Raw genomic sequence first — 13,046 nt, 5'->3', positions numbered from 1 at the left:
TCATAACAAGATAAATAAATTAAATAATAGAAATTAAAGTGGAAGTGTACTTTAAATAACTAAAACAATTATAATAAAAAAGAAAAATAACTAGCACCATCTGCCCCCAGCACCGCGGCTGATGGGGCTGTAACTTGGTCCAGGACCAGGAGGGTGACGTGGAACGGCTGTAAGGGGAGAGGGGGATGAGTCAGATCAGACAGACTTCTAGGTCTTTTGTTTGCTGTGTGTGAGAGGAGTCCGTGTGTGTATGTGTGTATGTGTGTGTGTCTTACTCTGATCGCTGTGTGAGTGAGAGGAGTGTGTGTACTGTGTAATTTGTGTGTGTGTCTTACTCTGATCGCTGTGTGAGTGAGAGGTGTGTACTGTGTAATTTGTGTATGTGTGTGTGTCTTACTCTGATCGCTGTGTGAGTGAGAGGAGTGTGAATGTGTGTGTGTCTTACTCTGATTGCTGTGTGTGAGAGAGAGGAGTGTGAATGTGTGTGTGTCTTACTCTGATCGCTGTGTGTGAGTGAGAGGAGTGTGTATGTGTGTGTGTCTTACTCTGATCGCTGTGTGTGAGTGAGAGGAGTGTGTATGTGTGTGTCTTACTCTGATCGCTGTGTGTGAGTGAGAGGAGTGCGTGTGTAATGTATTGTGTGTCTAGTCTGATCATCATCTCCTGCAGGGGAACAATGTTTTCAATGTCCAAAATTTGCTATGGGATCATCATGTTATGATGTTGTCTGGAACCCTGAGAAGCCACTCTCACAAAGATAGGTAGTGCAAAAAAAAAAAAAAAAAAAAAATGTATGACTAATCGACGCAACAATTTCTCGTCAATGATTTTTTATAATCGACGTTGTTGATTATGTCGACTAATCGTTGCAGCCCTATATGTCCCTATGCCTTAATACATGTCATGATGTCATGTATGTTGTGTATGTCATAAATGTCACTGAATTGAAAATGGGGGACCCTGATGTAAACAAGACGAAAGTCTTTCTCTGGTCTGCATCCCCTTAACAATTGTGTGTATTGAGCTGTACTCTATTGTACCCATTTTGCAATCTGTTAAATAAAGTTTTCATTCATTCATTCATTCATTCACACGTGAAGTCGGCATCAAACGTTGTAGCCAAGAATAGTGACCCATGATCTCCGGACCACATGGACCAGCGTTATCTGCAGGGGTGCAGTGGTCATGCCACGTGGTACCACGCCGTTCCACCTCCTTTCTGAGCAGAAGCGCGTGCACACAAAAATGCGTTCCACAACTTTCACTCGACTCGTCGTGCCGTGCGCCAAGTACCTGGCTACTTGTCTTTGCATAACAATAGCATAACAAAGAACGAGAAGAGCAAAACCAAAATACAAGCCTTGTACCAATTGGTGGGGGTTTGCTTGAGCTGTGGAACCTCTCACTATGTGACAAATGGTCCCGAATGGAAGGATTAGACATTTCCCTTGTGGCTTCCTAAGGATTTTGAAGGATTTTGACAAAAATGGGCCTTGGATCAAAGCCATATAACTTTAACTGTTTACTATTTAAAAAAAAAATTCCCCCATGATTAACAGTAATAGCCTAATCTCAATATATCTGTAACAAATTACATATATTTCGGAATTGTAACCACTTAAATTTGTGTTTGTTTGATACCACGTCCGTTTTTATTGAAAAAAAACGGATAAATAGTCATATTTATCATATTTCTATACATTTCTGATACCACATTACAGCGTATGTAAACTCAATGAAATACCTCTGAATAAGAATCTGCCATTAGAAAAAAGAAAGGTTGACTAATTCGGTCAGAAATAGCGGAGACGCTAAACGTTAGTAAGCGCTTATTATTACTAGAATATTCTGCGGGCTGTTGAGAAATGTTCCCCCCAATAGCCAGTGCCTCTGTTTTGTCTATGTTCATTTTATATCCAGAGTAATAACCAAATGTTTTAATTTTACTCATAAGGCATGGAATCGACCTCACTGGGTCGGATAGGTAGAGGAGGACATTGTCCGCATACAATGAAATCTTATGTTCTTCCCCTCCCACGTTCACTCCCCTGATATTCACCTCTTCCCTTATCAACTGGGCCAGCACTTCTATTGAAATATCGTACAGTAGAGGAGAACGACTGCAACCCTGCCTAACTCCCCGTTGTAGGCTGAAGGGAGTAGAAATGTTGCCATTCACACGCAGAGAGGACTTCAAATCTGAATATAATACTCTAATATAATTAATAAATATTGGGCCAAAAATTTTATCATCAATTACTAACGTCCTCGTATGAAACCCTCCAACTTGACTCTGTCTGGAGGAGGGATATACCAGACCTGGAAAATGACTTTGATTGGCAAGGAGCCTGGGCAAATGTCCGACTTACATCAAGGAACCCGGATCATCAACAAATCAATCTTAACTATATTCACAGGACATACTTGACTCCTATAAGACTGTGCCGAATGGGGCTCAAACAAGATTCCAAATGCACCCAATGTACAAATGGGGACGAAGGGACATTTATGCACATGTATTGGGACTGCTCACCAGTTAAGGCATTCTGGGAAGATGTGACCCAACAAATATCAAAACTCGTATCTTGGAATATACCTGTACACCCCTCGGTATTGCTGTTGAATGATGTTTTTGAGTTTGCAGTGAATCCACAGCTAAAGAGATTGGTTTTATCGGGTATCACAGTAGCCAAAAAGCTGATCGCATCACGCTGGTTTCAACCGGAAAAAATGTGCCGTAAAGTTTGGTTTCTTACATATCTCGATGTAATTTACCATGAAATATCTACAGCAAGAATTCTGGGTCTCAATGAATCCAAAATGTCAATGTGGTTAGAAGTGGTGGAGAGAATAAAAGCTAGCTTATAATGGTAGTGTCTGGTTAGGTGCGAGGGATAGTGGAGGTACTTCTCAAGGTGGGGTCCGGGAGGGGGGGTTTCGAGCTGAGCATATGTATGTAGGGTTTTTTTTTTAGATAACAGGTATTATGGGTATATCTTATATAAAACAACTAACCAAAATGTGATCTCATTGGATGTGCCCTGACAATTAATGCTTGTATATCTTATCGTGTGTTGTCATGTTTGTTTATATGTTTGTTTTAAAAAAGAATAAAAAAATAAAATACAAAAAAAAAAAATATTGGGCCAAAACCAAATTTTTCTAAAGGTTGAAATAAAAATTCCCATGAAACCCGGTCAAAAGCCTTTTCGGCATCCAGCCCTAAGACCATTGCTTCATCCTGACCCTTCTGGGAAAACTCCATCACATTCAAGAGCCTTCGTATATTATTACCAGAATATTTGCCTGTGATGAATCCTGTTTGATCAGGGTGTATACTTTATTTTATAACTGAGTTCATCCTCCGGGCTAAAATAGTGGTGAGCACCTTTAAATCACAGTTGAGCAAACTTATTGGACGGTAGGACCCACATAGTGTTGCGTCTTTCCCTTCTTTGTGTATTACTGTGATAATAGCATCCCCCCACGTCTCAGGGAGTGTTTTTGTCTGGAATGAGTGGTCGTATGCCTTCAGTAACAAGGGGGCTAAAATGTCCACGAATGTCTTATAGAAATCGTTAGAAAATCCATCCGGACCTGGACTTTTATTATTTTTGAGATTTCTAATTACTTCTCTAATTTCAAAATCTGTAATAGGGGCTTCCATTTCGTCTCTTGCCGATTCTGACAGATTTGGTAGATTAATGTTTTGCAAAAAGGTTTTTATCTCATTCACTTCATTACAGGTACCGGTGTTCTTATAAAGCATTTTATAAAACTCTGTGAAGGCTGAGGATATTTCCTCTGGTTTTGCTAGGCAGTAGGCACGAGGTGTTCCCTTCTTTGGTTGACTTAATTTTGGCTACAGTAGACAGGGCTTGTTGTTTCCTTATGCAGTATGCCAACAGGCGGCTAGCTCTGTCCCCACTTTCATAAGATGTCTGCTTCATAAACCTTAAATTACGCTCAACCTTTTCAGATGTTAGTTTGAGTGCTTGACGCGCCTCTTTAAGTTCCTTCAGTACCTCCGGGAGCTGCTGCATTTTGTGCTGGTATTCCAGCCTTTTAATTTAATTTTCTAAACTAACTCTGTATGTATCATTTCTTTTCTTTTTAGCAGATGCGAAAGCTATTATGCGACCCCTCAAATAAGCTTTGGCACACTCCCACAGTGTCACAGGAGAAATTTCAGGTGTCATGTTGAATTCAAGGTATTGTTGCATTTCCTCTTCAACAAATTGGACAAAATTCTTGTCATTTAGCAGCCCTGTGTTGAAGCGCCATCTCCTGGATGAGCGACAGTCTCCTATGTTCCAGACCAGAGCCACTGGCGCATGGTCAGATAATGTAATAGATAAAATGTCACACTTGACCACCCTATGGGCTTCTGATTTGCTGGTAAAGAAATAGTTGATGCGTGAATAAGAATAATTTGGGTTGGAGTAGAATGTAAAGTCTCTTCCTCTCGGGTGTATGTGTCTCCACACATCTACCATTCCCGTTTCAAGGCAATTATTTTTAAGCGATATAGACATCGAGGAGAGAGTTGAGGTCGATGCTGGTTGTTTGTCTAATGAGTTTGATAAAATAGAGTTAATATCTCCTCCCCACAACAAGAGACCCGATGTTTTTTCCAAAATTAACTTAAATATTTTCATTATAAATTGAGGATTATTATCATTTGGAGCGTATACATTCAGAAGAGAAACCTCCCTGCCCCCTATGGATCCATTGACCAAAATGTATCTGCCTTCTTTATCTTTAAATTGAGATATGAGGGAACATTGAACCATCCTGTGTATTAAAATTGCAACCCCACATTTCTTGCTCCCCTGGTGGGAGGAGAAGAAGACCTGATTAGCCCAAGACCGGTTTAGTTTCTGATGTTCAATATCGGAAAGATGACTTTCTTGAATAAATGCATTTGGCAATGGAGTTGTTTCAGTTCTGTGAGAATCTTCTTCCTCTTAATTGGGCTGTTCAATCCCTTGACATTATAAGTTATGACCTTAAGTCCGCCATAGAGATGACTTATGTAAATTTAGAACTTCTAGTTTACGGATTAGAAAGCAAGGCTTACGCATTACAAAATAGTAAGGCACTTGACAAAACAGAAAAAATAAAGAGGGGAGGGGTGTGCTGTCTCTAAGTGTAGCATTATCAACATTAAACATTGTTGCAAACCACATAACTATATACAAAGATAACAGAACCTGGATCTCCACATTGTTTAAACACCAACAAGTAAAGCTCTCGCTATGCAGCATTTTCTCAAAGCACGCTGCATATGAGAGGAAAGTAAGCGTCCAGACCGACCTATAAGTCGTCGGGGCTTGTTGGTACATTCTAATTAAATTAGAAAGTTAGCAACCAAAAATCTGACCTCCTCAGGGTCCTAACCGCCAGATATAACGCCCTCTAGTATCAGCCCCCGGCCACTTTTGTGACGCCTCTCTCATTTACGTAGAATAATTATGCTGCTAAATGAAATGTTTGCTGTATACAACCCTTTTAATTCAGTCAAATTAAACAAGACAGAGAATTACCATAATAATTATAGAAGTAGCGAGTGAGTATCATCTGTTTCAGACCTTACACAAAGTTAGGGTTTATAATTATATTAAGAACGGAGTAGAGTTCTTGTCGGGCAAACACAGAAAAGAAAAACGTGCTGATATTTACTTTGCAGCCTTAAAAGTGTCCATTCTCTTCTTCTTTAATAAACATTCTACTGTTATTGATAGTCCCCGTTAAATTCGGACTGTTAAACCGTCTCACCCCGATCATCCAACGTTTTTCTTCAGCAACTCCTCTGCGTCACGGAAAACGCTTCTTCTCACGGCTGCACCACCACCTTGGCCTGCCATCCGATGCGGCGTTGTTCGCGGTCCAGCTTCTCTCACTCCGACAGACTGGTCTTTATTCCGAGAGGCGCCAGACCCTCGGCTGCTTCCCACGCCGAGGAGACCACCTTTGTTCCACCCGGCAAGTGCACAATCATCTTAGCTGGGTAGCAGGTCTGGCATCTGATGTTTTTTTCCTTCAGCTTTTTTCTGATGTCGGTGTATTATTTTCGTCTGCGCTGTACCGCGGGCAAGTAGTCGTTGTCCAATGTTATTCTCTTGCCTTTGTATAGTAGCTATTTTTCTTTCCACGCCTTTGTGAGGAGTTGTAGCTTGGTTTGGAAATGAAGTAGTTTCACCACAAAGGATCTCGGAGGGGAGGTAACGTCTGCTTTCGGCACCAGGGAGTGGTGTGCCCTTTCTGCGTGTACCTCAGTTTGCGGAGAGAGATGTAATACATCTTTGAGAACGTTTTCCACCCATTTCACTGTGTCTCCTTCCTCCGAGTCCTCTGCCACTCCATATATCCTGATGTTGTTCCTTCTGGACGCGTTTTCAAATTACTCGCACCTGTCTTCTAGCTGCTTCTCTCTTCTCAGCAAATAGCTAATCAACCTCTGGTTGGTCACGCAGCTGTTTTCGGTTTCATCAAGTCTGTTTTCGGCTGCGTCCATGCGGCTTTTCAAACCTGTAACCGACTGCTGTATATCACTTATTGATAGTGATATTGTCTCGAGTTGTCCGTGTACTTCTTGCCGAAAGTTCCGGATCTCGTTGAGAATCAGGTTGGCGTCGCTCAATCCTGTAGCATGTGCGTCTGTGTCCTCGGGTGGTATTGGAGTCTCTAGCTAGTGCTAGCAGTGCGTCGTGCCTTTCTTTGTCCCTATTTCTCCCACGTTGACTCATTTTGTTGAACAAAGAGAATGAGCAATAAAGTACCGTGTATGGCTCGGCCGGGGTATTATTGAAGTTTGAGGCAGAATTCACCGGGCCGGGTCGGAGCTGATCTAGCGAGCTGCCATCTTGGCGGAGTCGTGGGCGGAGTGATTATATTCAGGATTTACTTTACTTTATACTTATATTTACTTATACTGTATTTACTTTTCTAGTTTAAGTTAATTCAATTAAAGAAATTGTAACAACAATGTAACTACAATTACATTTAAAACATTGTTTGTTTTTCCACCATATCTGTTGACAATATAATTTCTTTATATATTGAAGGCTACATCCTGCTACCTTTTTCAGCTTCTCTATTTCAAGGCATTATTTACAAAAACTAAAACTAGTAATTTCCTATACAAACATGTTTCCTACTATTTATGCACATAATAATCATAATGCTGGTCTGAGCTGTTCTGTGCACAGGCGAGGGAACATTTATGCGCATGTGCACGTGCACGAGCGTGGGAGTGTGCATGCACGTGACGTCATTAAAACACAGTGCAACCCCTTATGAAATCACCACTGCACCACTGGTTATCTCCCCTGTTGTATTCAGCCTGGAAGAAGACTATCACGTGTATGAAATTCACACTCAACCAAAACGTCCGAAAATAATGTGATGGTAAACCAATTTAACCATTTGCGAATTTCATATTATATTCTATAGAGACATGTCACAACCAAAAGTCTGATGACAAATGATACCTGGAGCGGGCTGTTGTGAAGCCAGCCCGTCCAGTGTGTGCTTTAAGCACAGGTCCCGGTAGGAGGAAATAATAAGGCGTTTTCCAAAGTAAATGTATTTATTAAATAACAAGGAATGAAACCCACAACACAGTCAGGGAAAAAGGTAGGGGAGAACAAACAGGGTAAGTACAATAAGGTAAACAAGTATTACAGTGTCCACAGACACCAGCCAACCAGCCAGAGGTTGGCACTGGGGACCACCCAGCAAACATACATAAAGTACAAGTCCACACAAAGTGGTAAATGGCATACAGTGTAAACAATATATTATCCACTCAATAGTGGTAAATGGCACAGAGGCCAACAATATATACAAACACACACAATACTCTAATCCACACAAAGTGGCAATGATCACAAAGAGTACACAGAATTGCTCCACACAATAGTGGCAAACAACGGCAACCTCACTCCACTCTGGTCACTGGCAAATGACAGAATGAGGCGCCCGGATGTGTGTCACATGCCAGGCTTTATCCACCCGTCCCTTGAGGCTAATTGCCGTCAGCTGCCACTCATCAGGCTATCAGCACTCTCTAGAGGAGGGACGGGTGGCACCTGGGAAGGAGAAACAAAAAAGAGATCAGTGACACCCATCAAATACAAATAACAAATATTACCTATACTAATAACAAAAATAATTTTTTTTTTTTTTATAGTCAACTTGACTGAACTTTCTAACATGCAACAACTTTCATCTTCAGTCCATCTGCCGAACGACCATCTTCTTCGTCTTGGCTGGCATAACCTCCAATGCTGCACGTGCAAAATAGTCAGACGCAGCTGACGCACGCCGGCCGACTGTACACATGTAACCCCTCCCTTCGTTGAAACCAATAGTATGTCTGCTGCAGAGCCCCAGAGCTCCAATAGTGTATCTGCAGTCTGCAGAGCTGCAGAGCCAGGAACAAGTCAGACACATTCTACAAACGTGTCTAATGTGAAATATATAAGCATATAAGCAAAACTAGATTTTAGCTCTGTGATGAAAAAGGGCCTCGCGGGAAGGGGGGCCTCGCAAAAAAAAAATTTATAAAAAAAATAAATAAGAAAATAATAAATTATTTTTTATTTTTTTTTTGCAAGGCCCCCCTTCCCGCGAGGCCCTGTGCGACCGCACTGCTCGCACACCCCCTGAGGCGCCCCTGGGCGTAATTGCAGTAAAAGCCAAGGTATGGCAAGAAGGGAGGGTGGGGGGGTCAAGGGGAGGTTACCCCCCCTTGGTGGATTGTCTGTCAAATCAGTTGTGCAATAGTCACTTTTGGTGAGTTGTTTCTATACAATTCATTTATATGGCATTTAGGTATGACACAGGACTACAAAAGCATTTCGTATAGAAATGTGTCAACAGACTAATGCAGGGAACCACAATATTTTGCATACAAATTATGCTGAGCAGAATGTAATATCATAACTGTCTATTATTTTTCTTGCAATTGTGCCAATTTTCCTTAGGTACGGTTTTGAGGTGTGTGTTCAACAGAATGTAGTATCAAAAACACGTTCACAAAAAGTATGGGTTACTGAATGCTGAACTGCACTGTTATAATCACTGAGCCATTGTAAGACCTTACCTGTGTTCCTGTATCACTGGTCTCTGCTACCCTTTGACTAAAAAACGTCCGTATGTCCATTTTCCTTTTTTTTCCTGGCGGCATATTTGAGATAGTCACCTAGTAAAAGTCACCTAGTAAAAGTGAGATAATTGACAATATCAAAACATGCTAGGGCTGTACCGAATAGTTCGAAGCTTCGTTCATACTTAGTTCAAACTAAATCAGCATTCGAATTGTTAATACATTTTTTATATATTAATTTGCCAAGGTATGGCGAGTGCCATACCTTGCCATACCAAAACGACACCCCTGCATAACACCATATGTTGTGATGGGGTTGTTAGGAGGAGTGTGGAGGGTTCAATCGCTGGACAAAAGAGGAACGAGGCAGGAAGCGATAGTGGCAGTGAAAAGGGCATTTACTGAGCAGCAGTAAACAAAGGCACGTTACACGGTACAAACAAAAGCGAACTACAAAACACGGAAACAAAACCTCAGCTATGCTCGAAAACGGGACTAGGTTTACAGGAACGGACTCACAGGGAAATACAGGGTAAAGGGCAATTCCGCGAACGGCAGGAGTAGCAGGAACACGACAGGATAACGGCAGACAGGGTTTAAGGAACACAAGGCACAGGATACACAAGCAGGACAGACAGGAGCTTCATGTAGGTAAGGTAAACAGAACAATGACGCCAACACTGGAAACAAGGGAGAGGCAGGATACAGGAGGTAACGATAATGAGCAGCAGCTGGGGGCTACACAGACAGGGAGCAGATTAATGAATAAGACAGAGACTAGACTGGAACACAACAAGACTAAATAACAAATAAATGCAGACACAGGGAACATGGCGCTAGACTAGATGGGGGAACAATGCAGAGGGCAGAAACACAGGCAATGACACTAAGACAGGGAGCAGAGCAATACAGACAGACAGGCAGATCAGGTGTGACAGGTGTAGTAGTGCCAACAGGCCGCAGGATGGCAGCAGAGGATTGTTTATGAGCGGCACATGATTGTTCATGAAGGGACTTCGGATGGAGGCGAGAAACAGATTGTAACAGTACCCCCCCCCCCTAGAGGTGCGGCTTCCAGACAACCAGAAAGATCGTCCGGGAACGGGCAAGGTGGGGGGGCTGGGACCCCGGAAAAAACGGGGATGAGGACAGGGAGACCTGGAGCCAGGGGGGGGCGGAGAAAATAACCCAGGAGGGGCATAGAAGCTGGACACAGGGACAGAGGACCGGTGAGGGGGGCTGGACACAGGGACGGAGGGGCGACGAGGGGGGCTGGAGCAGAGGGGCGAGGGCGACAGCCCCGGAGCAAGACCCCGGACAGGGGTCTCTCCAGGCGCAGACCTCGGGACCGGACCAGATGAGGACCTCGGCGTAGAGGCAAGACCAGACGCGGAGCCGGGACCAGACGAAGAAGCAGGACTGGGTGCTGAGGCGGGACCAGACGAGGAGCCGGGACCAGACGAAGAAGCAGACCCGGACGTGGAGGCAGGACCAGACGTGGGACCGGGACCAGACGTAGAGCCGGGACCAGACGTGGAAGCAGTCCCGGACGTAGATGCGGGACCAGACGAGGAGCCGGGACCAGGCATTGAAGCAGACCCGGGCGTAGAGGCTGGGCTGGGCTGGACGTGGACGCCGGACCGGGCGTAGAACCGGAGGCAGGCGTAGGGCCGGACTCGGGCGTAGAAGCAGAACCGGAGGCAGGTGACTCCCCGGGGACAGGAGCAGGAGCACGACCCGGACCAGAAGTCGGGGTCTCCCCGGGAGCCGGAGCAGGGACAGGGGCAGCCAGGGTTGCACAAGCGGGGGCTAAGCTAGCAGCAGAAGCTAAGCTAGCAGTAGAGTCTTGGTTAGCTGCAGAGGCTGATCTAGCTTCCTGGGCTGAGCTGGCTGCAGGGGACAAGCCAGCCGAAGGATCAGTCCTAGCTGTGGGGGACAAGGTGATCACACAGAGTGTGACTCTGGTAACGGGGGCTAAGCTACCCTTAGGAGTCCTGCAGGCTGGGCGGCTGGGTGGCGCAGCGGACATTGTGCTCGTCACCAATGCATGAGCCACGGGTATCGAATCCGGCTGTCTGCGTTGCCTCCGGCTTGGGCCGGCCATCATACTAACTCAATTGGCAGAGTTAGCGGGTGGGAAGTCGATGGGTGGTAATCTGGACGTTGTAAACAGCGACTCCTACAGGTCGGTTGGGGCGCCTGCACAGCAGAGACAGAAAAATGGCGGGGGCAGTGTGAGCCTCCTACACGTTACTCCTCTGCAAATGAGAGCAGCAGTAAACAAAGGCACGTTACACGGTACAAACAAAAGCGAACTACAAAACACGGAAACAAAACCTCAGCTATGCTCGAAAACGGGACTAGGTTTACAGGAACGGACTCACAGGGAAATACAGGGTAAAGGGCAATTCCGCGAATGGCAGGAGTAGCAGGAACATGACAGGATAATGACAGACAGGGTTTAAGGAACACAAGGCACAGGATACACGGAGCAGGACAGACAGGAGCTTCATGCAGGTAAGGTAAACAGAACAATGACGCCAACACTGGAAACAAGGGAGAGGCAGGATACAGGAGGTAACGATAATGAGCAGCAGCTGGGGGCTACACAGACAGGGAGCAGATTAATGAATAAGACAGAGACTAGACTGGAACACAACAAGACTAAATAACAAATAGATGCAGACACAGGGAACATGGCGCTAGACTAGATGGGGGAACAATGCAGAGGGCAGAAACACAGGCAATGACACTAAGACAGGGAGCAGGGCAATACAGACAGACAGGCAGATCAGGTGTGACAGGTGTAGTAGTGCCAACAGGCCGCAGGATGGCAGCAGAGGATTGTTTATGAGAGGCACATGATTGTTCATGAAGGGACTTCGGATGGAGGCGAGAAACAGATTGTAACAGTACCCCCCCCCCGGAGGTGCGGCTTCCAGACAACCAGAAAGTTTGTCCGGGAACGGGCAAGGTGGGGGGCTGGGACCCCGGAAAAAACGGGGATGAGGACAGGGAGACCTGGAGCCGGGGGGGGGGCGGAGAAAATAACCCAGGAGGGGCATAGAAGCTGGACACAGGGACAGAGGACCGGTGAGGGGGGCTGGACACAGGGACGGAGGGGCGACGAGGTGGGCTGGAGCAGAGGAGCGAGGGCGACAGCCCCGGAGCAAGACCCCGGACGGGGGTCTCTCCAGGCGCAGACCTCGGGACCGGACCAGATGAGGACCTCGGCGTAGAGGCAGGACCAGACGCGGAGCCGGGACCAGACGAAGAAGCAGGACCGGGTGCTGAGGCGGGACCAGAGAGGAGCCGGGACCAGACGAAGAAGTAGGACCGGGTGCTGAGGCGGGACCAGACGAGGAGCCGGGACCAGATGAAGAAGCAGACCCGGACGTGGAGGCAGGACCAGACGTGGGACCGGGACCAAACGAGTCCCGGGCGTAGATGCGGGACCAGACGAGGAGCCGGGACCAGGCATTGAAGCAGACCTGGGCGTAGTGGCTGGGCTAGGCTGGGCGTGGACGCCGGACCGGGTGTAGAACCGGAGGCAGGCGTAGGGCCGGACTCCGGCGTAGAAGCAGAACCGGAGGCAGGTGACTCCCCGGGAGCCGGAGCAGGGACAGGGCCAGCCAGGGTCGCACAAGCGGGGGCTAAGCTAGCAGCAGAAGCTAAGCTAGCAATAGAGTAGCTGCAGAGGCTGATCTAGCTTCCTGGGCTGTGCTGGCTGCAGGGGACAAGCCAGCCGAAGGATCAGTCCTAGCTGTGGGGGACAAGGTGATCACACAGAGTGTGACTCTGGTAACGGGGGCTAAGCTAGCCTTAGGAGTCCTGCAGGCTGGGCGGCTGGGTGGCGCAGCGGACATTGCGCTCGTCACCAACGCATGAGACACCGGTATCGAATCCGGCTGTCTGCGTTGCCTCCGGCTTGGGC

This window comes from Notolepis coatsorum, assembly GCF_963971535.1.
Source record: "Notolepis coatsorum genome assembly, chromosome: 7".
Taxonomy (NCBI): domain Eukaryota; kingdom Metazoa; phylum Chordata; class Actinopteri; order Aulopiformes; family Paralepididae; genus Notolepis; species Notolepis coatsorum.
Note: the sequence above shows the minus strand (reverse complement) of the source record.